A 26,933-nucleotide genomic window follows, 5' to 3' on the forward strand; every position below is an offset into this window, starting at 1 on the left:
TTCACATTTCATAGGGTTGGGGGGAATAGCTCCAGTTCCTGTGGGGGTCTGGTTGCATATAATGGGAACAGTAGCTGTGGAAGCCCTGGCCATTCTCTTGCATTGTCTGCAAGCTCCAGGACCCAACCGGTGCCTGTGTGAGAAACAAAGCTGCTGCCACCCCCTACACAAATGCCAAAGAACATCGGAGGAAATTTGTTAATTTTGTTCAGAGGAAATAACACAGAATACATCCAAAAGTCAAGGTTTTAATGAATGGTTTTCACCTTATTTTGCATTTGGTAGGGAAAGCAGACTTGTGCAGTAGGTTTGATTATTCAATTTAAAGCTACTTGTGGTTTATAGAGAGAGTCCTCGACTTAACAGCCACATTTGGGACCAGAATTTCCGTTGCTAAGCAAAGCGATTCTTAAGGGAGGTGCAGCCTTGTTAAGTGAACCACTGCAGTTGTTTTAAGCGAATCACGTTATTGTTGAGTGAATCTGGCTTCTCCCATTGACTCTGCTTGTTAGAAGCCAGCCGGGAAGGTTGCAAGTGGGGATCACATGACCTGGGGATGCTGCAATTGTCATTACTATATGCCGGTTGCTATGTGCCCAGATTTTGTTCATGTGACCATGGGGATGCTGTGATGGTTGTACATGCCAGTAAGATAAAGGAGGGCTGCGGAAAGGAAAATCAACATACAGTTATGCGAGAAGCACATGCTTTCTTCTTAGCAACCATTTTATCACTGTGAGGACTGGATTAAGTCGCTTTTTCCAGTGCCACTGTAGCCATTGCCTTTGTGCCTGCCATCTTGACTTTGTTGCCCATCCTGCCAATCCATCTAGAAGCAGAAGACTGGAAGGCAAGGCTGATAGACATTTTCAGGTGCAAAAGCTGCCTGGTTTTCTGCTTGTGACTTTAGTGTTTCCATTCCACAGGGAGGGGTCCGGTTTTTCCACTCCTCTCCTCTAAAATGTCAGTCTGCCAAAAACTGGAATTAGTCAAAGGCTCTCTATGTAAAATGGAGCTGAAACAGTCTTTGGTCCCTGTGCTTTAATTTGCAGACAGGTGTATAACGAAGGATATAAAAGGCTCTTTATTTGTGAGCTGAAGGCAGGGTGAGAATTCCTGAAAAGAAAAAAAAATGCAGATGTGAGGATAGAGGTATTTTTTATTTAATCCTGAGTTTTGTTCCCTTTTTCATTGCCCTGTGCATGCCTGCTCAGAAGGGAGACTCATTGCACAGGTAGTCCTCAACTTATGACCACAATTGAGCGCAAAATTTATGTTGCTAAGTGAGACATTTGTTGTGAGTTTTGCCATAGTTAAGTGAATCACTGCAGTTGTTAAGCTAGCAAAATGGTTGTTAAGTGAATCTGGGATCCACATTGCCTTTGCTTGTCAAAAGGTTGCAAAAGTTGATCACATGACCCTGGGATAATACAGTTGTCATAAACATGAGTCAGTTGCCAAGAGTCTGAATTTTGATCACGTGACCATGGGGGTGCTGCATGTTAAAAATGGTCAGAAGTCACTTTTTCCATTGCAGTTGTAACTTTGAACAGTCACTAAACGAACTGTTGTAAGTCGAGGACTACTTGCAATTGATTTTGCTGAGATGTGGCAGAGTGGTTCAAGAATTGGACTAGGACAGGGAGGTCTCTGGTTCAAATCCACCCACAGCCTTGGAAGCTCACTTTACATAGTATTGAACCTGTTGCTCCATTCTAGTCCAAACTACCTCACAGGGTTGTTGTTGTTTTTATGGAAATAAAATGAAGGGAGATCCTCGTGTAAGATGTCTTGAATTTCCAGAGTGGATGTATTATTGATTATTAATGTTAAATTGTATTTCTCAGGTAAGTGACAATAGGATTACAAATTAAACTTCTTCTTTTGGCCATGGAAGTTACATTAGTTTGGGAGAGGAGACGGTGCTTCCTCCCAGATGTTTGAGGCTTCATCCCCTCTTACGTTTTTCCAGGATGTCAGCTTTTCTGCCCTGTGACTTAACTTTGATTAACTTCAATTAAATTTAAATTAAATAATGTTTCTCCCAGTCACCCAAAAATAATTGCCTCCACACTGCCAGCGAAAAAAGGAGTTTAGAAGCTGATGTCATTGCTTTGAAGGAGTTGGTGACTCGATAGTTGAACTTTCAAGATATAGATTTATTATTTAAAAGAAGTGATAAAATGGTTGCTAGGAAGAAAGCATGTGCTTCTCGCATGACTGTATGTTGATTTTCTTTTCCCCAGCCCTCCTTTATCTTATGTTTTCTAACTGGCAGCTAAGCTAGCGGAAGATGCACTGCGGTAGAGCGGTAGACAAAGAATGATTTACCTTTTTTTGGTAAAATTCCTAGGTAATATTCCTCTGAATATTACCTGAAGAATTGTGCCTTGTAGCAGCACAAGAGACAAATCATGGGCACTGGAGCCTTCCATTGTGGTTTATTAGAGCATTGTATAATCCCCCAACAATGTTCACTGGTTCATCCCCCATCTAAGGAAATACTGTCCTGCAGTGGTGTATGACCCATGGCAGTACAGTATTTCCTGGGCACGTTATGCATTTTTATGGGAATTATTTCGCTTGTTATGGGGTTAATAGCTAAAAGAACTTTTAAATTGTTTTGGGTAGTGATCTCTAGCTTATGTACACATCCCATAAGCAGATCAATCCTTGCAGGGATGTGGAGCTTTGGAACAAAAGGCCAACATGTTTAGAGGACAAAAAAAACCTGCCTTTGTGTTGCCTCAAGCAGAAGATGTGATTGCTGGTCCCACTTGAGACAGCCAGAATAAACTCAAATGGATGGGAATAAAACAAATTACTTTATTCACCGGCATCCTATGTGAATAACTCACGGTTACAGCAAAGGCTCTTCTGGAATGTAAGGTTGTAATCTGGTCCCATCTCATTAGGTAAAAGAATGATGAACTTTCCATCCTGTGCAAAGTTACATGTTGAAACGGAGCTTGATATCCCAAGCCAACATGGCTAGGGTTTATCCAGAGAGATAATACAAAGACAAAGGCAGGAAGTCCTGCCATAAACTATAAACTCCACCCACTTAACCAGGTAAGCATGGTATTCACTAAACAGTTAGACTACAATTCCCATAAGGCATCTCTTGAGGAAATAACGTTTAACCCTATAAATGCTAAATACTCTTAACACAGTCCTTAATTCCTAAACTAGATATAAAATGGAGCAGCTGGATGTATACTGGTCCAGCACAGCCTTCTATGATGTTGTGAAATCCTCGTTTTCTAGAAGTATTTAAGCTTCTTGGGTGGTGGGAAAAGGAACGAAAAGGAGAAGGGGGGGGGAGAAGGAAAAGAAAGGAAAGGACTTCCTGACTCATCCAACTCAGCTGTCTGTTCTTTTGCACATCGCCCACCTGCCAGCCTCCCAATGTACACACTTAAACTGTCTGATTCATAAACATTCACCTCTCTGCTCCCTACCTTTTCCCCTCCCTTTCAGTCTCTTTCTTTGGAAAAAAAAATCTGTTTGTTTCCGTGCTTGGAAGGTTTCTGAATCAGAAAGAAAAAAGAGCCATGCTGGATCTAAATTTGTTTGTGGCTTCCTTCTCAGGACCCCTGTCTGAGATCATTGAAGGTGTTGGTACATTGTGCAGATTGGAGGAGCAGGTGGCAGCCTTGGCTAGGAGGGCCTTTGCACACCTGCCTGTTGTGCACCATTTCTGGACCAGCGTGCCCTTTTCACAGTCACCCACACCTTGGTCACCTCCTATTGTGAGGCACTCACTGTACATGGGACTCCCTTTGAAGAGTATCTGTAAGCTTCAGATGGTTCCAAATACAGTGCCCTGCACAGTTTTTCCACAAGGCTAGATTTCTGCATGTATCAACTCTTTTTGTGAAAGCTGCATTGGTTGCCGATTTGCTTCTGGGTGCAGTTCAAGTTGTTGATTGTCATGTTCAAAACCCTACATGGCTAAGGGTTATTTGAAGGACTGCCTCTCTTCAGGAAGGCAGGACATGTGACAGATCATCTCTGTTAAGGAGGTCCATCTAGTGGGACCATAGGAGCACGGAGGTTCTCGTGGTTATGATGCTGGGTTGGAGGTTAGCAAGTCCACAGTCGAGACCTGGGTGCTGCAGCGGGGCAGGTGAGCTCCTGTCCTTTGCTCTAGCTCCTGCCAGGGACATGAAAGGAGCCCCCAACCAGGTGTCCTCCAGGCAATGATGATGTCACCGACTAATTCTTTCAACCCAGAAGCACCTCGGTGCTTCTGATACCAGTGTGATGCAGTCTAGTGGGACCAAGAAGTAGGACCTTCTCCATGGTGGCACCCTCCTTGTGGAATATCATTCTCTCACAGATATGATTGGCCACCACCTTATTACTTTTCTGGAAGGCCTTGAACTGATAGGCAGCTTGTGCACCCCAGGGTGATATGGAGCCAATCAAATATCTAGAATGATTGTATCTGTTGGCACTCAGGTGTAGTAGCGATGGCAGAGTTTTAAATTATGATATTTTTAATGTGGCAAACCACCTGGAATCAATGTGTGTGAGGTGGGCAGTCATATAAATTTAGTTAGGGTAGCTTACTTTTTCTGCCTAATTCTAGGTCATTTATAAACAAGTTAAAAGCTTTGGCTCCTGAAAGTACCCATTTTTCCTCCTTTTTTGCATCTTATGCCTTTATATGAATTGGGTAAGAAAAGAAAAAGGTATTCTTAAACCTTTTTTTTAAAAAAATAGGCTGTGTTGAAGCTAAAAACAGGAAGTTGGATCAGGTGGAATATGTTCTACCCTCCCCATTGCGCTGCAAAACATCGTTTAGGAACATATGAAGGGTAATCGTTGCTCATGTCTGGGAGGTGGCTGTTGAATTTCACTTTAAAAATAATTTAGAAAACATCTTGCTACACTCTGCAAACAGTTTGTATTATTTTAAACATTTCTGGGCTCGTTTTACAGCAAAGCAATCCCCAAGCAGCTTATATAAACAGGTATTCTTTGGTTAAGGATGGTAATTGGGACTGGACTATCAGTTGCTAAGCGATGCTGTCATAAAGCATGAAATCACATGACCACATTGCTTAGTGGTGGCAATCCTGGCAGTTTTCAGTTCCCGTTGTTAACTGAATGTCACTTGAGCACCTTGATAAGGTAAGGGCCTGCCTCCTTAGCTGTTCCTGCCATCCTGGCTTCGAAGCCTTGTGAGAAGGCCACATGTGATTTGAATAAGTGTGGCCTTGGGAAGAAGACCTGGTATGGCCTGCAGATGCCTTGCAATAGGTGAGGCCAGATCAGCGGCAGGCTGACCACCTGTTCTGTACCAGCCTGCTACCAGCCCTGCAGCAAAAGCAGGGACAACCCCTTTACAAACGGCAAGAGGCTGGAATAAAGCCTGCCAAATTTATTCACATAAAACAGAGCAAGACAAGACACCAACCATGAAACAGGAGCTAAGAAACAGGAACTATCCAAGCGGTTGCCTTCAGCAAACCAGCCCTCCCACACATTCCCCTTAAATACAGGCGTGGCCTCTCTCTGCCTCCTTCCGAGGTGCCCCATTGCCTTCCTCTGTTTACTCCTGATTGACTGCCTCCTGTGTCGGGCGTCCTTGAACAGGGCCAGCTGTGGGTCATCTTCATCCACGCTGTCAGGCTCACACAGCTGGGTCTGCGTCGTGACCAGATGAGAGGGGCCTGGCTGGGGGCTCTCATCAAGCTGTCCAATCCCCTCAGCAAGCTCTTCAACACCCCCCTCCTCCTCCTCTGAGTCGTCCGACCCAACTGCCGAACCCACAGGCTGACCCTGAATCACAACACCACCATCTTCTTCCAGGAGGAAGAAGATGGCAGTCAGCTGTGGGTTGCAGGCATGCAGAGTGCAGAATGGCCAAAAGAACAGTGATGTGTGTGTGCGTGGGGATAGATGGATGCCCCTTTGCCTTGTGGTTATAGGTGCGAGTGGGTGCCAAGCCCTGGAATTTTGACCACATGACAGCTGGGACATTCCCGAGGTCCTAACTTCAAAGACTGGGCATAACTACCATTTGTTCAGTTCCGCTGTAATTTTGTACCGTCACTGAATGAAAAGTCATTAATTGAGGACTAGCTGTAACTATTCTATAAAAACCTATTAAGAGCATATCCCCTGCCTATATCTATGTACATATCTATGCAGATATATAGATATACAGATACATAGATATATATCTAACACAACAATTAGAACAATCATCCATGATGGTTTTCTGCAAAATGGTTTTAAACTGGCAGCATGTGTGTTAGAAGGTCAGTCTAGATAACTTGGAGCAACAAATGGATTTTCCTCTAAGTCCTTTTAAAAACAAATACTCAAATATTCAAATGTCATGATGTGACTATCTCTACAAATATCAGAATTGTGCAAGCTGTTATATTCATTGCGATACTTTATGGGAGCAAAGATTGGACCTTGAAGAAGTTGGATAGAAAGAGTATGGATATCTTTGTATTTTGCTATCAGAGAAGACTTTGAATATCAAGGACAGCCAAGAAAGCAAACAAATGGATCATCAAAGCAATCTATCCAGAACGCTTACTAGAGGCACAAGTAACCCAAGCTCAAATTATCCTACTTTGGACATGTTATGTGAATACCCAGCTCCCCGGAAAAGGCTCTAACGCTGGCAAAGATGTAAGGAAAGAGAAGAGGACAATTAAAAGCAAAATGGAGGGATTCAGTTATAGTGGCTATAAGTTGCATCACTGGGAGACTTGAAAGACCAGGTTAGGTGTCAATCATCATGGGGAAAATCTGTCTGCATAGTTTTAATATATTTTAATTATTTTTCTATTTGTTTTATAGCCTATAAGCAGCCCAGAGACACCTTAGAGGGGAGATGGGTGTCATAAGAATTTAAATATAACAGCAACAACAACAACAACAATAATAATAAACCTTAGCCTGGCAGCCTAATCGGATGAGCAGCAGCATGTCTGTATTCTATCTAGATAACAACTGTTGTTAATGACAACAACAACAACAGTTAGTTTCCATCCATTGCTTCTTGTCCTCCCTTCAGGGTGCTTTAGAGAATAGCTTGACTCCCTTTTTGTGGCAGCCCCTTAGATATTGGTACACTGCTAACATGTCACCCCTCGTCCTTCTCTGCATTAAACTAGACATACCCAATTCCAACAACCGTTCCTTATATGTTTTAGTCTCCAGTCACCTAATCATCTTTGTTGCTCTTCTCTGTACTCTTTCTAGAGTCTCGACATCTTTTTTACATCGTGGTGACCAAAACTGGATGCAGTATTCCAGGTGTGGTCTTACCAAGGCCTTGTAAAGTGGTATTAGTACTTCACGTGATCTTGATTCTATCCCTCTGTTAATGCAGCCTAGCACTGTGTTGGCTTTTTTGGCAGCTGCAGCACACTGCTGGCTCATATTTAAGTGATTGTCCACTAGGACTCCGAGATCCCTCTCACAGTTACTTCTATTGAGCAAGGTACCACCTACACTATACCTGTGCATTTGGCTTTTCTTGCCTAAATGTAGAACCTTACTTTTTTCACCATTGAATTTCATTTTGTTAGATAGCACCAGTGGTGGGATTCAGCCAGGTTGCACCGGTTCAGTAGAACCGATAGCTAATTTTTTGTTGACTTCGGCAAACCGGCTGATGCCCTAGCCCTTTTTCGCAAGGCCCAAAATGGACTGCCGGAAGTGCATGGACGCCACTTCCGGAAGTCTGTTCTGAGCCAGGGAGCCTGCAAGGTTCAGAACGGACTTCCGGAAATAGCACCCAAGGAGAGAACCGGTTGTTCAGATATTTGAATCCCACCACTGGATAGCATCCAATGTTTATGGATAATAATATCTTCTCCCCTTTTTTCTTGTGGTTCTGGGTTTTTTAATGAAACCTGGACTGGATAACTCTCCCAAGAGAAAACATAGAATCTCCCTCCCATGCAACTTTCTTGGAAGCAGTATGAAAATAGTCTACTATTGCCTTCTTATGAGATGATGGAGGATATAAAGCCAGTAGATTGAAAGACCTAGATATGCTGGCTTTCAAGGAAAGGCTGCTTGTGAGTAATGGTTTATTCCATCCCCTTTGGTGAGCTGAGTTGTTGATGAACAGTTGGTGCTGGGTGGAGGCTCCCTGCCTGCAGAGCTATAGGACTTCACTTAAAAACTGGCCAAAGCTGAAACAATATTGCCATTGTATTGTAGTTGCCTGGCTCTTTATCTTGGACCTATTGAAGCCTTATCCCTTGAAGTTCAGATGGTGGCTCTGTAGGATTCACTCAACCATTGAACTGATCCAGAAGCTGAATGCCAGCCTGTATCTATGCGCTTGCCTGCCTTTGGCCAAGAACTGAACTGAAGTTTGCTTGCTGTTCACTTAACAGATTTTGCAAACCCAACTCTGAAAAAATTTGCAAATAAAACTTAATGTAAACTTGCACGGGCTTTTCCCCCCATTCTTTCTTGTTTTACAATTGTCAAACTAATGCTAGTATCAGATGAAACATATTTCAGTTTGCAAATAGATACCAATAAAAACCACCCTTGCTATATGTGTAGCCCTGTTTCATCATGTTCTTTTTGAGTCTTTCTAAATATTGGTAAGAGAAATCGCTAATGCTGTGCCCACAATACCTTCCTGTGAATGGGAGGTGCAAACCCACATGGCCCATCTCTTTCCACATCTTGATTCAGAGAATAATTCCCCAGAATCCTACCAGGCATTCTGAGAAAATAAGCACTTGAAAGCTGCAGCCCCATGTTTGGAAATATTTGTACCTGCCTCAAAATATTTGTACCTATCCCAAAAGAGCTGAAGTAGGAAAAAGCAGGCTAAAAGATATAGCTGGCAGACTTGCCTTTTTGTAAATGGATGCTTTAGTTGTGTTATCAAGGCAGCCATTTTGTGAGTGTGCCCATGACATATTCTCAGAATTTGAAATGCAGAGACCGTTGTATGAAAAAATCTAAAAGCAGAACAGCTTGATAAAGTCAGTGGGCTGAAGGGAACATTGTGAGGTAGACTGGGCTGAGAAGTCATCCAGTGTCAGCCTTACCAGACAAGAAACAGGACCATGTGAATTAATTCTAGTTTATTGTAAAACTACATTAACAGAACGTTGCAAGACTGAAAGTACAATTCTCCTGCCATTACTTTTACAGCCTTTACTTTTACAGATAACTTAGAGCAGGGGTAGGCAACCTTGGCTCTTTTATGACTCGTGGACTTCAACTCCCAGAATTCCTGAGCCAACAAGGCTGGCTCAGGAATTCTGGGAGTTGAAGTCCACGAGTCATAAAAGAGCCAAGGTTGCCTACCACTGACTTAGGGAGATTCCCCCCTGAGCTTCTTGCTTTGCATACTATGCAGTTGTGGGCTATGCTCTCTCTTATCTGATTGTTCTCTAGGCATTCATCCAGTCTCCCAAGTTCATTCCCACATAACGTTACACCCAGTAAGCTTCCATGGCTAAAGGTAGTCTAGAACCCAGATCTTCCCACCCCTGGTCCAACAGTTTAACCCAGTGTTTTTCAACTTTGGCAACTTTAAGATGTGTGAACTTCAACACCTAGAACTCTCCAGCGAGTGCTGGCTGGGGAATTCTGGGAGTTGAAGTCCACACATCTTACAGTTGCTAAGGCTGAAAACATTGACTTAACCACTCTAACCATTTGTCTCTCGTACGGAGGTCCTGGGTGCCTTCCTCTAACTCTGATTCTGCACGTCATTTTTTAATGATCGCTAATTAAAGCATTGTATTTAAAGTACAGTAAGTGTAACATCCCCAGTGCTTTATAAAAGAAGCTGCAAAAATCTGAAATGTTTGAATTGAAGTGGTTGTGAATTGACATGTTGCTCAGAGCAGCTGAAAGACTGTGGTTTCTTGAGTTTTCTTGAGTATTTCCATGACGTACTTGACGTGTGTTAAGATTCATTCTTCCGTAGGATTAAAACTGGGGGGGGGGGGAGTGCTAGAGCCAAACTGGAAATTCGCCAGTTGTTTCTTATGCTTGGGGGTTGTGATGGCAGGGAAAAGAGATTGCCAAGCCATGTTAATTTCCCTTTGGGAATAATCAATGTAGTTTGGAAAATAAAGGAAGAATGAGTTTAGCGTATCTTAATGATTGAAACAACAGCAGCTAATAAAAGTTTAACATTTTCCTATTGTTTTGCACTCACGTTGAAACTCACTGGAAAAGAGCAATGGCTTTTGTGATATTCCACCATCTCCCCCTTCCTCCTCTCCCCCCCCCCACCATTGAATTAGAGAAATAATCCTTCATTACAGGATTTTTGATGAAGGATTTCCATTGTTATATTTATAGAGCATGTAAAAACATAAGTCTGCTGAGTTCCCATTTCAATAATTCCTTCTTTATCCCTCCCCACCTCCTTTTAATCAGCACAATCCATGAACAGAGAAAACAAGTGAATAGCACTTAACAATGGCAAGAAGCGTGCATGAAAATCTGCAGGGAAAGCTCAGATCTTTACTATCCTGAAACTACCTGATTTCCTGTATTAAGCCATGATTGTCTAACCATGGCTTCTGAGCATACCACAAGATGCTGAATCATAAATGGTGATATTCAAGCCACACTGGCTAGGTTTGGCAGCACACTAGGCTCAAATCAAACATCTGCAATGTATGTATGAACTTTGCCAGAGCCTTTAGAAAAAGACCACACACACATACACACAAACACAAACTTCATATAATTTCCTAACGCTTCGTCTTTTGCTCTCATTTTTCCTCTCCTCTTTTTCAGAGCAGCCTGTAGTGGTCCACCATTGAAATTCACTTGGCAAATCCGTTCATTCACCCTAAATACTGGTAGTCCTTGACTTACAACAGTTCATTTAGTGTTCATTCAAAGTAACGTCACTGAAAAAAGTGACTTATGAACATTTTTCACATTTATAATAGTTGCAGCATCCCCATAGTTATATGATCAAAATTCAGACAGTTGGAAACTGTCTCATATTTATGATGGTTCGAGTGTCCCGGGGTCATGCAATCCCCTTTTGCAATCTTCTGACAAGCAAAGTCAATAAGGAAACCAGATTAACTTAACCACCAGGTTACTAACTTTAACCTGATTCACCAAACAACTGTGGCAAGAAAAGTAATACAATGCGGCAAAACTCACTTAAATGTCTTGCTTAGCAACATAAATTTTGGGCTCTGTTGTGGTTGTAAGTCATAATAATCCTTTACATTTCATCTCATGTTGGCTGATTTTCTGGCTAATCTTAAATCCAAGCTTAGTATTTTTCCGGAAGAGTCTTGAATCCAGGTACCACAAGCGTTTTTCATGCGGGCGCAAAACATTTGTGCAAAACAAAGCAAAAAAATTTGACACTAGCTAAACCCTCCCATCTTGCCATCTGTCAGAACTCGCCTCCTCCCCAGCCTGTGTTCACGAGAACAGTTGCTGGATGTTGTCTTCTGCTGGCTGGTGTCACTTGATAGGAAGGCAGACAATGCTCAGGGAATCCAACAACCCCTTTCCTTCACTTGTCCCATATTAAATTTGCCAGGACTGCATCATTTCCTGGCCTCCTTATTGGGACAGAATAAGGGTCAGCAATGAGGGCAAGGCAAAGCATGCCAGCGTACTTTCTGTCACCTCAGAGGCAGGAAGAAAGCACTTTAAGGTGACCCTTGAGGAAGAACCCAAGCCATCAGAGGTGAGACAATCCTTGATCTCAGTTCTTGTAAAGACATAGCCTTGAAAGGAAGAAAAAAAGAAATGGGGGACAGAACATTAAAAAAATATGGCATAAGTTCTTATAGTAATTATCATGGCAAATTGGTATCAAGACTGGCTGTGTCTCTTCACAGATTTTACCTGGTAATTTTGTTAGGTTGATGAAAAAGACCAGATGGTTTTATACCTGTGTTTTAACTTTGAGATCTTCCAGAATTGGGGGAATTCCAGCAATTGAAATCCACATGTTTCAAAGTTGCCAGATTTGAAAAACTCAGTTTATAACTTTCTGGAACCCCATTTTGGAGTAATGAAAGAGGGAAGGGAACTTGATCCTGATTCACTTCCCAAAACGGAAAATCTCAGATCCATCCACAGTTTGACCCATCTTCATTCTTATATAACCGTTTTGTGCCAGCTGTGTGCGTGGACATGGCATGAAATGTGCAGATCTCAGGGAATATGACTGCAGTGGGCAACAGCAATAGGAACATGACCAGCCATAGGCATTCACGGTAGGAAGCAAAGTCAGCAACTGGCAATATGTAGCAATAGCAATAGCACTTAGACTTCTACACCACTTCACAGTGCTTTACAGCTCTCTCTAAGCGGTTTACAGAGTCAGCATATGGCCCCCAAGAATCTGGGTCTTCATTTTATCAATCTCAGAAGGATAGAAGGCTGAATCAACCTTGAGCCGGTCAGGATCGAACTCCAGGCTGTGGGATGCAGAGTTAGCCTTCAATACTGCATTTTAACCACTGTGCCACCATGGCTGGTGTACATCGTGCCAACATCATGCACACTTACCTACTTGCATCAGACATGACATTAGCACTGAATTGGATCCTTCGTGCAGTAATGTGGTGGCTCTTTTTGATGTCTTGTTTCAGGTCCTCCTAGGGCCAGGGTTGTCCACAAGGTAGGATAAAAAGGGAAGATGAACCTTCCATCTCTGCTGACATCTTCACTTTTTTTGATTATCACTGCCTGGGACAGGCTCTTTGATCCCAAATTGATTCTTACACACCCTTTTAGAATATGAATATTATCATATTTCTGTTATGTACCAATCAGAATAAGAAGATGTTCCAGATGCTCCACTGAAAAAGGAATGGAAGAGAAGGATATTCTTTTCTCTACTCCAAGAGTCTCCAGATTTTTAATTTCTCTGAGGTGGAGACCAGTGTTTTTCAACCTTGGCATCTTTAAAGATGTGTGGATTTCAACTCCCAGAATTCACTAGCCAGATTGAGAAACGCTGGTGGAGATGATTCCTTCTTTCTTTATGGCTGTGTTTGTACAGGCTGCTAAGCCAGTTTATTTAGCTATGTTTTAGTGACTAAGCCATAGTTGACTGTTATGCCAAAACCGAAAAGAAACCCCATACAGCTTTAGCAGGTTGTCCAAACAAACTGTTAAATCATCCTGCACATTGATTTTTAAAAAACAATCCTCTATTACTTCGGGTTTCTTTTTTTTCCTAAAGGACAAGAGTGGAAATTTGCAAATGTTTTTGAGGTAACCCAACATATCAGCCCACGCTAGGTGGATTTGGAAGGAAGAGCATGGAAAATTATTAGTAGATTATCTTCTTTCACATGCATGAAAGTTAAAAATCCTGCTTCTGTAAAATTGTTAATAATAATAATAATAATAATAATAATAATAATAATAATAATAATAAGAAGAAGAAGAAGAAGAAGAAGAAGAAGAAGAAGAAGAAGAAGAAGAAGAAGAAGAAGAAGAAGAAGAAGAAGAAGAAGAAGATGATGATGGTGGAAGGGACCTTGGAGGTCATCTAGTCCAACCCCTTGCTAAGGTAGGAAACCCTATACCATTTCAGACAAATGGCTGGCCAGTCTCTTCTTAAAAACTTCCAGTGTTGGAGCATTCACCACTTCTGGAGGCAGGTTGTTCCACTGGTTCGTTGTTCTAACTGTCAGGAAGTTTCTCCTTAGTTCTAGGTTGCTTCTCTCCTTGACTAGTTTCCATCCATTGCTTCTTGTCCTGCTTTCAGGTGCTTTGGAGAATAGCTTGACTCCCTCTTCTTTGTGGCAGCCCCTGAGATATTGGAACACTGCTATCATGTCACCCCTCACTCTTCTCTCCGTTAAACTACACATACCCAATTCCAGCAACCGTTCCCTATATGTTTTAGCCTCCAGCCCCCTAATCATCTTTGTTGCTCTTCTCTGTACTCTTTCTAGAGTCTCGACATCTTTTTTACATCGTGGTGACCAAAACTGGATGCAGTGTTCCTTGTATTGTCCTGGTCCAGACTACTTGGGTGTGAATTCTGATGTTTTGATTGTTCTGTCAGTGACTTTCAGAAAGGAAATCCGTTTTTCTTGCCCTCTTGAGCCTTCTTACTTTTCAGTTTAACTCCCCTGGTTCCTGTCATTGATTCTGGCTGGCTTATAGTTTTGAGCCTGCTGTTTCCTGGCCTTTCAGAGTTTTTTATATGTACATTTTTATGTGTATATTTTTAACCCCATCTAAAGAGGGCAAGATGGGATGAAAATAAGTACAGAGAAGTAGGACATTATTGGGGTAAGAGGAAGGAACTTTTGATGTGTGGCATTTTGGATTGTAGTAATGTGCAAAAGGATAAAGTCCTTTTGGCAGTTGGTGGCTGGAGTCTCACACTGCACTAAGATTTAATGCCAATAATTTGCAGCCTACAAGTTAGCATTGCATTTACGATAATTCTATGGGAAAGCAGTAGGGAAGCTTTTCTCAGCTGGGGCCCCTTGTTGGCATTGCAACTTTCATAATTCACTGCCACACTAAAGGAAAGCTAGCAGGCATCTTGGGTGCCAGTGGGAAAGCCATGGTCATCAGCCTAAGTTGATGTGGTCCTTAGATTAAGTTTTCACTTCTCTGGGAGTCATCTGTTCAGACTTCAAACAAACAGCACGTGGCAGCAGATTTGGCATGAAGAAAAGCGATGCAATAGAATTCAATGCTAAGCCAGAGAGAGGGGGGAAAAGAGCAGTTTGTGTCTTCAAATAAAGAAGACACCATAGTCACACAACCTCCAAGAGATACATCTGGAAAGAAAGGTCAAGTCACACATTGTGTAGGTCCTTTGCTTGTGGGTCATGGATCATACCATTGTAAGACATGGTTTACTTATTTAAAAAATATACAGTATATCGCTGGGTATTTAATATATGGCTTCTATAGGGCCTAACTCAACACGACTGTTTTATCGCTTAGCTTATAGGTAATCCTCAATTTATGACCATAGTTGGAACCAGAACTTCCATCGCTAAGCAAGATGGTCATTGAGTGAGTTGTGCCTGATTTTATGATCCTTTTTGCTGTGGTCGTTAAGCAAATCAACATGATTGTCAAGTGAATCACATGGTCAGCAAGCTTTCTCCATTGACTTTGCTTGTGAAGGTTTTAAATGGAGCTCAAGTGGCCACAGAAGGCTGAAACCATTGTAAATATGTTTTGGTTGCCAAGCACCTAAATTTTGATCATGTGGTCATGGAGATGCAGTAGAGGTAAGTGCAAGGGCCAGTTGTAAGTCACTACTTTCAGCGCCATTGTAACTGGCACTAAACGAATACCTAAAAGTTGAGAACTAATATATGAACTCAGCTAATTAAGGTTTGTTAGGTAAATTGTGGTGTAGTACAGTTCATATTAAAGGATTTCACATAGCTGTGTTTGCTATCTCTAGCTGAAATGCAAGGCAGTTGTAGGAGGAGGAGTGGCAAAGCCTGGAGACAGTCAAAAGAGGAATCAGCCTAAAGTCTTTAGTTGCCACAAAAGTCCAACCTCTCTTGAATTCCATTAACCATTATCTAATGCCAAAATAGTGCTAACTATTAGTTCAGGGAACTTCAACCTTGGCAACTTTACGTCTTGTGTACTTCAGTGCCCAGAATTCTCCAGCCATTCATACTGGTTGGGGAATTCTGGGAATTGAAGTCCACAAATCTTAAAGTTGCCAAGTTGCCTCTGGGTTAGTTGACTAGATTTCTGTGCATAGGCATGAGCAATAAGTCAGTTTCTTTGGAACTTTATTTGGGGTCCTGGTCTTTCACACCAGACAGCAGTTAAGCCTACATTGACCTAGATATATCTAAGCAGAGATTGGATAGCCATCTGTCATGAAAGCTGTCGTTCAGGGGTTAGCAATCAATGACTTCTCAAATATTGTTAAACTAGTTACTCGTCCCAGCTTCTGCCAACCTAGCAGTTCGAAAGCACGTAAAAATGCAAGTAGAAAAATAGGGACCACTACGGTGGGAAGGTAACAGCGTTCCGTGCGCCTTTGGTGTCTAGTCATGCCGGCCACATGACCACGGAGACGTCCTCAGACAAGTGCTGGCTCTTCGGCTTTGAAACAGAGATGAGCACTGGCCCCTAGAGTTGGAAACGACTAGCACGCATGTGCGGGGGAACCTTTACCTTTAGACTGCCTTGCTATTTACTGTACTTTCTAGGGATGCCGGAAGTTATAATTCAATATGATCTTAATTGCCACAGATTGATGTCCCATTGCAGTTGAGTCTTTGCTTCGAGCACTTGGTTAGACTAGAGTTGTAGACAGGAGACATTTGGTGCTCCAGATATAGTTCCTGGCAGCCCTGTTTAACATGGCCCATGCTGAGGGATGCTGGGCATTGTAATTCAGCAACATCTGGAAGGCAACATGTTCTTTATCTCTGAACAATGTGGCAAATGGTCTTCTTCATTATAAACTATCCTATGTTTTCAGCTTTATAACAAGGGGCAATTATCTGGATCTCCTGATTTACAACTATAATTTTAAAGGATAAATGCAGTGTCTTCATTCCTTAGAAAAGGCTGATGCAGAAATTTGTCTGCTAGGGCTAGGCTATGATTGGGAAGATGTCGATATAGGATGTGGGTGTCTGGCCAGAATGTGAATCTACTTGACACTTGCCTATTTCAGATAATTGCCTCCACTGAACAATCTGTTGGGTTTTTGTTTTTTTTAGGAACTGCTTTTTGTAAAGGAGCAAAATGCCACATTGCCTGAGGGATAGGCACAGGAATGAAGCGGAGAAGGACAGGGCTTCTGCCATCTGTGAAAAGTTGTGTAGGAGAGAGAATTTTTGCAGGTGTTAGCTTGGTTTTATGCCAGCAATGAGACAAGCTGCAAGCCGGAGTGCCTTTGCTTTAGAACGGGGTGGGGAACCATGGTTCTTTTATAATTTGTGGACTTCAGCTCCTAGAATTCCTGAGCCAGCAGGAATTCTCAACAATATTTGAGAAGCCATTATATGCCAGCCCCTGAACTATAGCTTTCATGACAGATGTCTATCCAACCTCTGCTTTGATACATATAACTCAACATAGCCTGAACTGCTTCCAGGTGTGGAAGATTAGAACCACAAGTAATATTCCAATTAAACTGATTTACCTATGCAAAGAAATCAGGTGAACTAACACAGGGGTTTCCAATATGTCTAGCTCAGGAATTCTGGGAGTTAAAGTCTACAAGTCATAAAAGGGCCATGGTTCCCTACCACTGCTTTAGAAGACCATGTTGTGGCCTTCTTTCGTTGCCATTGGCACATGAGAATTTTCCTCGCCATCTCTTTGGTTGTGACAGAACCTCTAGTCCAGGCATGTTCCAGAACACTTGTGGAAGGACTCTAAAAATAAAAAAATAAATAGGGGGAAGGAGCATTGTGTGTGTCTGCCCCCTTGAGTTATTTATAAAAAATACTTGTAATAAAGGCAGGATGTAAATAAATAATAGAAAGGGACAGATGTTGGGTAATTAGAATAATAATTATAGATTAGATGAATAAATCTATTGGTGGGATGTTGTGACAGGGTGAATTGATGACATTAATTTTTATGAAAAACCAACAAATCTTCCTTTGAAACCTCTTTTTTAATCTACTGTTGCATTAATACATGAGGGTCTCTGCACATCTCATGGAGAACTGTATGTAAGGAATGAAGTTCAAAACATTGATCCAGTGTCTCCTAAACTCTAGAAGGACAGTAGCTAAATTTCCATTGATTTGAAAGGGCAGCAAGAAAAAGCCTAGAATTTAAACCTTGGAATACACAAGCACGCACACACACACACACACACACACACACACACACACACACACACACATATATTTGTCAACAGCTGAGGGCAAAGAATTGCTTGCTTGCTGGTCAACCACCAAGTGCCTGGCTCACCCAGTCAGGTTTCCCTGGGTTCCTGCCTTTTAAAAAATTCCTCTCTTATTTTCCCAGAAAAAAAATAAAGAAAATTAGTGTTCTCCCTCTTGTATGCACTTTGTTCCTTTGTTTATGAATTTGTGAACATTTTTCCATTGTTTTGGAGTAAATCTCAGAAGCAATTGGAAGCGATGAGATCTGGAATGGCGGCAGTGTTGATGGTAGTATTGATTGATGAATGAATATTGAATGAATCCATGTCTTTTAAATCCTCAAAAACTTCCCATTTGCCCTACTAGCGAAGATCAACTGCCTTCCAAGCCCTTGTCCCATTTAGTGGTGACAAAGCAGCAGTTCTGTGATTGTGTGCTTTCTCCTAACCATGCCAACCAATTGCTATCACAGAAGCCCAGGAGCTAGAAGGTGGGATGAATCAGGTAGTTCCTCCAGTGGGAACAGAGAGTCCACTAAATTACAAAAACAATGATTATTGCTGTTTCTAAAGCAATTAGATTGCAGAGATTCATGGTACATTGTGATTTTAGAGCCCTATAGAGGACTGTTGGGTAGGATGCTTTGTGACTTTTGTGTTGGAACTGCATCATCATCAGGAACAGCTGCTTCTCTATTACTATTTTATGCTGCCATTTTATTTGCACTATTGAGATGTCTCTTGTGCATGCGCTGCAGAAAGATAGAACATGACCTCAGACATCCAATAGTTTCCCATCTGAAAGTTGGCATATACAGGAGACATGTAGGTTTGAAGTTAGCTCTAGACTTAGTCATATTGTAGGCAAGTCTTACTTAATTTGATGAGTTATAGATATATTAGAGCAGGGTCCCCAGCCCACAGATCAGCACCAGTCCGCAGCCCACCAGGAACTGGGCCATGCAAGTAAGTGAAGCCCCATCTGTGCACACGTGGGATGTAGGCAGGGTGTGAAACACCCCCCCACACACACACACGTGCACATGGTCTATGGAAAAACCACTCTACATGTAACTGGTCTTTGATGCCCAAAAGGTTGGGAGCTGCTGTATTACACTACATTTCCCATGATTCCTCATCCGTTATTCTGCTGCATATTGCTGAGCCAATCACATTGCAGTTTAAGCATGTTGGTAATGTTTATAGAGATATCTGTCTATGGCATATTAAGCAGCTTATAAGAAATAAATATAGTTACTGAGAAGCTGGCCACTAATTTCCCCTTTTATAAAGAGGGTGTCAAGTATCTGGTAAATACTTCTGTGATAACAGAGCAATAACACAGATATTGTAGATATAGTGGTTCTGATCCTGATTTTTCTCTGCAAATTGATATGTGTGGAACACATGTGCTAGGCAATCTCCCTATCTTAAAATTACACTATTATCTTGCACAGTAGTTTACAACCACTTAACTTTACCCTGCTGACCTTTATGATTGTCAATCTGCCTCCAAGTTGTTTTGTTTTGTATGCTGTAGGTGTGTGTGTGTTTCTGTGCATATTCTTGTTTCTCAGTAGCATACTGCCATTGTCCAGGTTTTTTTTAATAGATGCCTTTCTTTTGTCATAAATACTTTATGTTATCTCCTAGACCTAGAATTTGGTATTTAGGGTATTGTCAAGGACTGAGCCTTCCATCCTTCCGAGGTAGGTAAAATGAGGACCCAGATTGTTGGGGGAAATTAAGCTGACTTTGTAATAATGCCGCTTGGGGTGTGTGTGTGAAAACCCTAATAAGCAGGCATATACATAGAATGAAGGCTACTGCTAAGCTTGTAAGCCGCCCTGAGTCTTCGGAGAAGGGAGGGATATAAATGGAATTAAAATAAAAAAATAAAAATAAAGAGCTCAGATTTCTTGTACATAGAATTTAATGTAAAGGGAATGGGCAAGTACCTGTGGCCATCTTGAGTTTCGAGAACACAGACGGCCGACATGTAGCCCTCGAAATGTTGTTAATTCCAGTTCTGATCAGAACCAGGGGTTATGGGAGTTGCAATGGAACATCTAAGCGGGGGGGTCAAACTGCTGGCCCACAGGCCAGATGTGTCACACTGAAACCGCGCCTACCCCATTGCCGGCAATGGGGAAAAAGTCGCGGTACATTGCGACACATCACGTGACGTTGCGAGTTTGACATACCTGATCTAGAGGAATTGCTGCAGAGCAGTGCTTCACAACCTCTTTATGTTTAGCCTTATGTTTTTATTGTTTTGAATGCTGTAGTTTGTCTTGGAATAACTTCTGTCCTTAAAAAGGCCCTGAAATATTTTAAACAAAAATAAACGTATGATTGTAAAAATTGGATCTGAAAAAACCAAGACAGGAAGAAAATGGACTCGTTTGCGCTGTGGTGCTGGAGAAAGCTCCCGTGTATTCCTTGGACAGCAGAGTTGACTAACAAGCAGGTACTGGAACACGTAACACCAGACATGTCACTGGAAGGCAAAATCATAACATTGTGAGTTGGCCACAACTGAATGGAAACTTAACCCTCTTGTTGTACTGCCCACATGAGAGGAAAAACAAATATCCGCTCTTTAAGGAACTGTGTGTGTATGTTAGCAAAGAGACATACTATAGCTTGTTCTGACTTTTTCCACCTCATGCACTCTGAATAAATTTGGTTGTATATCCCATTGTGAAGTCCTTCATGCTCTCTGAGCTTGGTTGTTTGCTTGCTTGCAAATATTTCATTGCCCAACCAACTAATATTATTAGTGCGAAGGAAGGTGGGGTTTGCTGTCATGCCCTTATCCTGCTACTATATATTATATAATCCTCCAGTTATGACTGTAATTGAGCCTAGAAATACAGTTGTAAGTCATGTGGGTTGTTAAGTGGGTTATCATGTGACCAACCCAATTTTACAACCCATTTTTTTCCTGGTGATCGTTAAGCAAATCCACAGTTATTGAGCAAATCTGTGGTTGTTAAGCAAATCCATTGTCCATGACAAGTGGTTTTTTTGCCAGAAACCAGAAGTGAAATGCCAGTTTCTGGCAAAAAACATAAAACACGGTTACGTGATGGTGGGATGCTGCAAAAAACTGCAAACGCAGTACGGTTTCCCAGTACCCAAAATGTGACCATGGGGTGGGGAATTTTGAATCCCAGTCATAAGTAGCTTTTTTGGAGTCTATCCTAACTTCAAACTGTTATTAAGTGACTAGTTTAAGTTGAGGACTACTTGTGTAAGCAGGCAGCACCTTATCTGGATCAATATCTTACATAATTCCAAGTACAAAAGTGAGAAAGATGCCTCATCCGAAATCTTCTACAGCTTTCTCCAGTAGAAACTGATAATCTGTTCAGTAAGGTCACCTCTCTGTAAAGCAGATTTGGGAGAGATTTTGTTACTTTGGGTGAACAAAGTAGGATTTTCATTTTGCATTGTTAATAATTCTCTTTTTTAAAGGAGTGCTGCCTGAATCTTGCAGCACCTTCATAAAAAGTGAAAGCCTTGAAATAGAATTTTTTTTGTTTTGAAATATGTTTGAATCACAGCTGACTAATTCTTCCCCTCCCCACATAACACCTCGCATTTTCTGATTCAATCTCTGTCAAGGCCTATTTAACATTATCATTTGAGTATATGAAAATACTAACTCTGGTTGTGTGGGGGAATAATATGATGGATTGTTCTATCCCCCACCCCCACCTCATGTTAAAAGATATAGAAAACCAGCATTCATTGATATGGAAGTTTGGGCAAGATTTTTCTTCTTGATATCTCAAAGGTGCTTTTTCACACAGCAACTGGACTTTGTTTGTTTTTATTTGAAGACATTTCGCTTCTCATCCAGGAAGCTTCATCAGTTCTGGCAGGATAATGTGGAGATGGAAGGCTTAGTTCTGACAGGATGGAGAGGGCAAATGGAAGGATCATTTTTCTTTATTTTTAAGCCTTCCATCTCCCCCACCATCCTGCCAGAACTGATGAAGCATCTTGAATGAGAAGTGAAATGGCTTCAAATAAAATAAAGAATATTCAGTTGCCTTTTGAAAAAGCACCTTTGAGGCAACCATGACTGGAATGACTGAGAATCTCCACAGACTCTTCTTGATATCAGTTTTTGTATGTCTATGGAGTCCTTGCTCGGGGAAATTCAGCCCACAATCTACCTACAGTAGTACCTACTATCTAGAGTACAAAGTGGTAGAATCCAGAAACAATTTGTCTTCCAATGTTTATCTACAACAGGCCCAATTTTTCATGTGTGTCCATGAATTTAGAGGAACTGTTGACATTTGAAAACTAGCAGAGAAAAGTCTGTAATGGGAGAAGACCAAGTGCAAAATCAGTGCTTATTATGTTTATCTTGGAGACTTTTACTACTAAATCGATTTTACTTGATTTAGTTCAGGTCAAAAGGGGTGTCTTGCAAAAGATGAAGCAGATATGTTCCATACTGCTCCAAAGGACAAAGCTTGAATTAATTAATGGAAACTGCGAGGAAACAAATTTAGACAAGCAGTCAGGAAAACCTCTAAAAGTGGGAACATTTGACAGTGAATTTAAACAGATGATATTGTACATTCCTGCTGCTGAAGGTCTAAAATGAGTATGGTAGATGATAACAGAATAACAGAGTTGGAAGGGACGTTGGAGGTCTTCTAGTCCAACCCTCTTTTCCGGCAGGAACCCCTACACCATTTCAGACAAATGGTTAATCCAATCTCTTAAAAACTTCCAGTGTTGGAGTACCCACAACTTCTGGAGGCAGGTTGTTCCACTGATTAATTGTTCTAACTGTCAGGAAGTTTCTCCTTAGTTCTAGGTTGCTTCTCCCCTTGATTAATTTATATCCGTTGCTTCTTGTCCTGCCTTCAGGTGCTTTGGAGAATAGCTTGACTACCTCTTCTTTGTGGCAGCCCCTGAGATATTGCAACACTGTTATCATGTCACCCCTCATCCTTCTTTTCATTAATTTATAAGTTTTTTCCCTCCTTTCTCAAGTTATGTGAGTCAGGTTTTTGTTGTTCTTGTTCTTAAATCAGTTCTGCACTCAGAAATGCTGCAGGAAGAACGCCAGCCAAACTTCTATCATTTGAACATGCATGTAAAAAGAAATGAGAGAAATCTCTGTAGGTGAATAGAACAGAGCAGATTTGATATCCAGGAGAGTGGAAGATCCTATTGATGGTTGCCAGGCTCCAGATATCATATTAAGCCATAATGTTGGTTGGGCTTCTTTGGGCTTCATGTGAAAGGGTCATATGAATTCATTGTGCTAAATCAGACGAAGCCAACAAGCCATGGTCCAAGGTGCTGTGTGAATCACATCCCTTTCTTATTCGTTGCAGCCATCAAAACCCTGGAGCTGAACTTGGAATATGACCATAGGTAGTCCTCAGCATATGACCACAATTGAACTCAAAATTTCTGTTGCTAAGTGAGATATTTGTTAAGTGAATTTTGCCCCGTTTCATGACCTTTCTTTTTACAGTTGTTAAGTGAATCACTAACGTTGTTAAGTTAGTAACACGATTGTTAAATGAATCTGGCTTCCCCATTGACTTTGCTTGACAGAAGGTTGCAAAATGGGATCACATGTCCTCAGGATGCTGCAACCATCATACGTATGAATCAGTTGCCAAGCGTCTGAATTTTGATCACATGACTGTGGGGATGCTGCAACGGTCGTACGTTTGAAAAACGGTCATAGGTCAGTGCCATTGTAACTTCAAACAATGATTAAACAAACTGTTGTAAGTCAAGGACTACCTGTATTTAAAAATACACTTCTATTTGTTAGTTGGAAAAGATGCCACAAGATTCCTTCTGATTTTTTGCTTCCATTTTTTCCAAGAATACTTAACTACAGTTTTCTTCACTCCTCTCCCTGCCAGGATGATTTCCATTAAATACATTTTAACTGAAAAAGAATAATTGCTTTTAAGATTTTGGAGCAAGAATTATTTATTTATAACACCTCCAATCCACTCGTCCTTTTTACCCAACACTTTCATCCTCATCACCATCCTGTGAGCTAACAGTTTTGGAAAAACTTTGGTGTCAGTTCTGGATATTTTTCTTTATTATTCCATTTCATTCCCAAATTGATCTTCAAGGTATGTATTTTTACATTATTGAAATAAGTATTTTCTCTTACAATCTGGGACTCTTTTATGTTACAGTTAAGCATGCATACATCCATTTTCCAAAATGTGGTTGGAGATGGGACACAATGACTTAATGGCAAATGAATAAAATTGATGAAATGCAGCCTTTATTCATTCTAATACATCTAATAAACTTCTCTGTCATCATATTAAATATTTCAGTTCAGTATTAACATTCGGAGGGGCTACACCGGAGGATTTGGTGGATAAAAATTGTGCATCCCTGAATTCGGCAAAACTAAAATGCATTTTTTTCTTCTCCAGACATTCTTTAGGGAAAACATATGTTTTGAGAGAATTTTTTCTATTGCTGCAACCATCACCTCCATCACCACCAAAAGCTCCAGAGTAATCCAGGCACAGAACAGAATTAGTGCCAAACAGACCCAGATCAAAAGGGGGCATGAATGGGAAACAGCTTTTGGACCCTGTGAAAGTTATCTTGAACTCCTAAGGATAATAATACAATAGCAATGGATAAATAAATTGCGCAAACACCCAGATCCAAAAATAACTTAGGCTAAAGTGCTAAGTACATTGATTCTGAAACCACACTATTTGTCTGTTTTTTCCCATTCTTGGCAGCTGCTGGAGCCAAGAATTTCTTCCCTAAACATCCTTGTTTGAAAGTGGCTGGTTCAGAAAAGTCTCCCTTTGCGATGTAATGTGTTTCATGTTCTTTTTTGTTACAGATGGGAGTGTAATAAAATGAACTCTAACCCACAAAATGTGGAGCTTCCTTTTGAAGAACTATTGATTATTTTCCATTGCAAATTCAGTTTAAGCAAATCATCAGCTAATACTAAATATCTTTGTCCGTTGTGTACATCATGAGCATTGCTGTATATCCAAATTTTATCCATATTTTTATTCATACAATACATCTCTGTTTCAGGGATGTCTCCACTTTCCTCCAGTTCTTACACCATGAGCCACCAAATTGTGAGAACTGTTTTCCTTCTCATCTTCCTAGTCTTCCTGGGTTTTACAGCACCTTTCATGACTGATACCGTAGTATGGGTAGGAGCAAAGCCAGCTACACTTGGAGTACCAAATGTTGTGACCTGGTCCTTATTTTTAGTTATTTTGCTTTTGAGTCAGTCTTGATTCTTGGTAACTACCGGTACATTACAAGTCCCTGCAATTTTCCTGGCAACATTTTTGGAAGTGGTTTTCCATTGCCTCCTTCCTAGGGCTGAGTAGGAGTGACTGACCTAAAGTCACCCAGCTGGCTTTCTGCCTAAGGCAGGATTAGAATTCACAGTCTCCCAGTTTTTTGCCTGATGACTTAGCCATTATACTAGACTGGCTCTTGTTCTATAAAATATCAAGTATTTAATGTGTGTACTTGACACCACTCTGGTTCTCTCCCCACTCTTTCCCTCGTCTAATTAGAACTGAACCCAATTTGTCTTTCTACCATGTAAATGGATATAATTTACTATAGCTGATTAACCACATAATATTTTAATAAATAATCATTGCTTTTCCATATATATATATTGTACACTTTGAGAGCAGGCAACAGAATTTCATTTTTAATGTGTGCCAGTGTGCCCACAGTGAAAAAATGACAAAAAAGTTTATCTATTTTATCTTTACAAGACTCTGACAGGTTAGACTGGGCATAGTCCTTTCACAAGAGAGAAGATCATAAAATGGGCCTTGTTGCTGAATGCTCACAAAGATCCTGCTCATCTAAGCAATAGCAAGAGAAACCGTTAATCAATTTATGAAGAAGACGAACTCTTCCCTTTTATTGCCTCAAACCTGGAAGACATAATGCCTCTAAGCAATGAGGTTCTATTTAAAACTATAGCTGATTTTATAATAGAACTGTATTCTGGTTCTTCAATGCAATGAGCCTGCCCTCTGGAATGAAGCCCCCCAGCTCCCCCCACTCCGAGATTTGAACATATCTTACCTTGCTGATGTTTCAAAGAGTTTTAAAGAACTGACTCTTTGCCCAGGTCTTCAGAGAATAGGATTTTCCTTCCTTCCTTCCTTCCTTCCTTCCTTCCTTCCTTCCTTCCTTCCTTCCTTCCTTCCTTCCTTCCTTCCTTCCTTCAGCTGGGTTTATTTTACTTTGTTTTGTGCTGTTTTTGTGTGCTGGTTTATTTCTTGTATTGTTCTTTCTTTTAAAATATTTTAATGATAGTAAGCTGCTCAGAGTCATCGGGATTCAGGTGACATATACATTAAATTATTATTTAATAGAATAGAATAGAATAGAATAGAATAGAATAGAATAGAATAGAATAGAATAGAATAGAATAGAATAGAATAGAATAGAATAGAATAGAATAGAATAGAATAGAATAGCAGAGTTGGAAGGGACCTTGGAGGTCTTCTAGTCCAACCCCCTGCTCAGGCAGGAAACCCTATATCATTTCAGACAAATGGTTGTCCAATCTCTTCTTAAAAACTTCCAGTGTTGGAGCATTCACAGCTTCTGGAAGCAGGTTGTTCCACTGATTAATAGTTCTAACTGTCAGGAAATTTCTTCTGAGTTTTAGGTTGCTTCTCTCCTTGATTAGTTCCCGTCCATTGCTGCTTGTCTTGCCCTCAGATACTTTAGAGAATAGCTTGACTCCCTTTTCTTTGTGGAAACCCCTGAGATTATATTATTATATAGTTGGTTGCACTGCAAGCCAGATGTTTAGTTCGATTTGACATGTTTATCCACCTATTGAGTCCTTCCCATGAGTCTGGCATAGGCATTCAATTGTGTTAAAGGTATAGTCACAAGATGTAAGCTATTTCAAGTAAAGGCTGCCTTTTTCAATTGACCGATTGGCATTGTCAATGCCAATACTGTTCAAGTGGTGCTCCAAATGTTTTGGGATTGTACCCCCGGTGCCTATTACTATTAATACTGTTGTCATAGTCATTCTACTTCTATTTTCAGGTCTCGTTAGTCGTTGTTATCATCA

At 41.0% G+C, this 26,933-nt stretch overlaps 1 protein-coding gene across 5 annotated transcripts in view; it reads left to right on the forward strand.

The window, feature by feature from the left end:
- ATP2A3 (ATPase sarcoplasmic/endoplasmic reticulum Ca2+ transporting 3) overlaps positions 1 to 26,933 on the forward strand; it is a 143,196-nt gene that overhangs the window by 14,265 nt on the left and 101,998 nt on the right. The window contains exon 1 of one of the 5 annotated variants that reach the window (XM_083372620.1): positions 12,777 to 13,531. The exons of the other annotated variants lie outside the window; for them this stretch is intronic. The gene's annotated coding sequence lies outside the window, so the exon portion shown is untranslated. Of the gene's footprint in view, positions 1 to 12,776; positions 13,532 to 26,933 lie in introns of those variants that run through there. 5 annotated transcript variants of the gene reach the window in all.

The sequence above is a fragment of the Vipera ursinii genome (genome assembly GCF_947247035.1).
Source record: "Vipera ursinii genome assembly, chromosome: 1".
NCBI lineage: Eukaryota > Metazoa > Chordata > Lepidosauria > Squamata > Viperidae > Vipera > Vipera ursinii.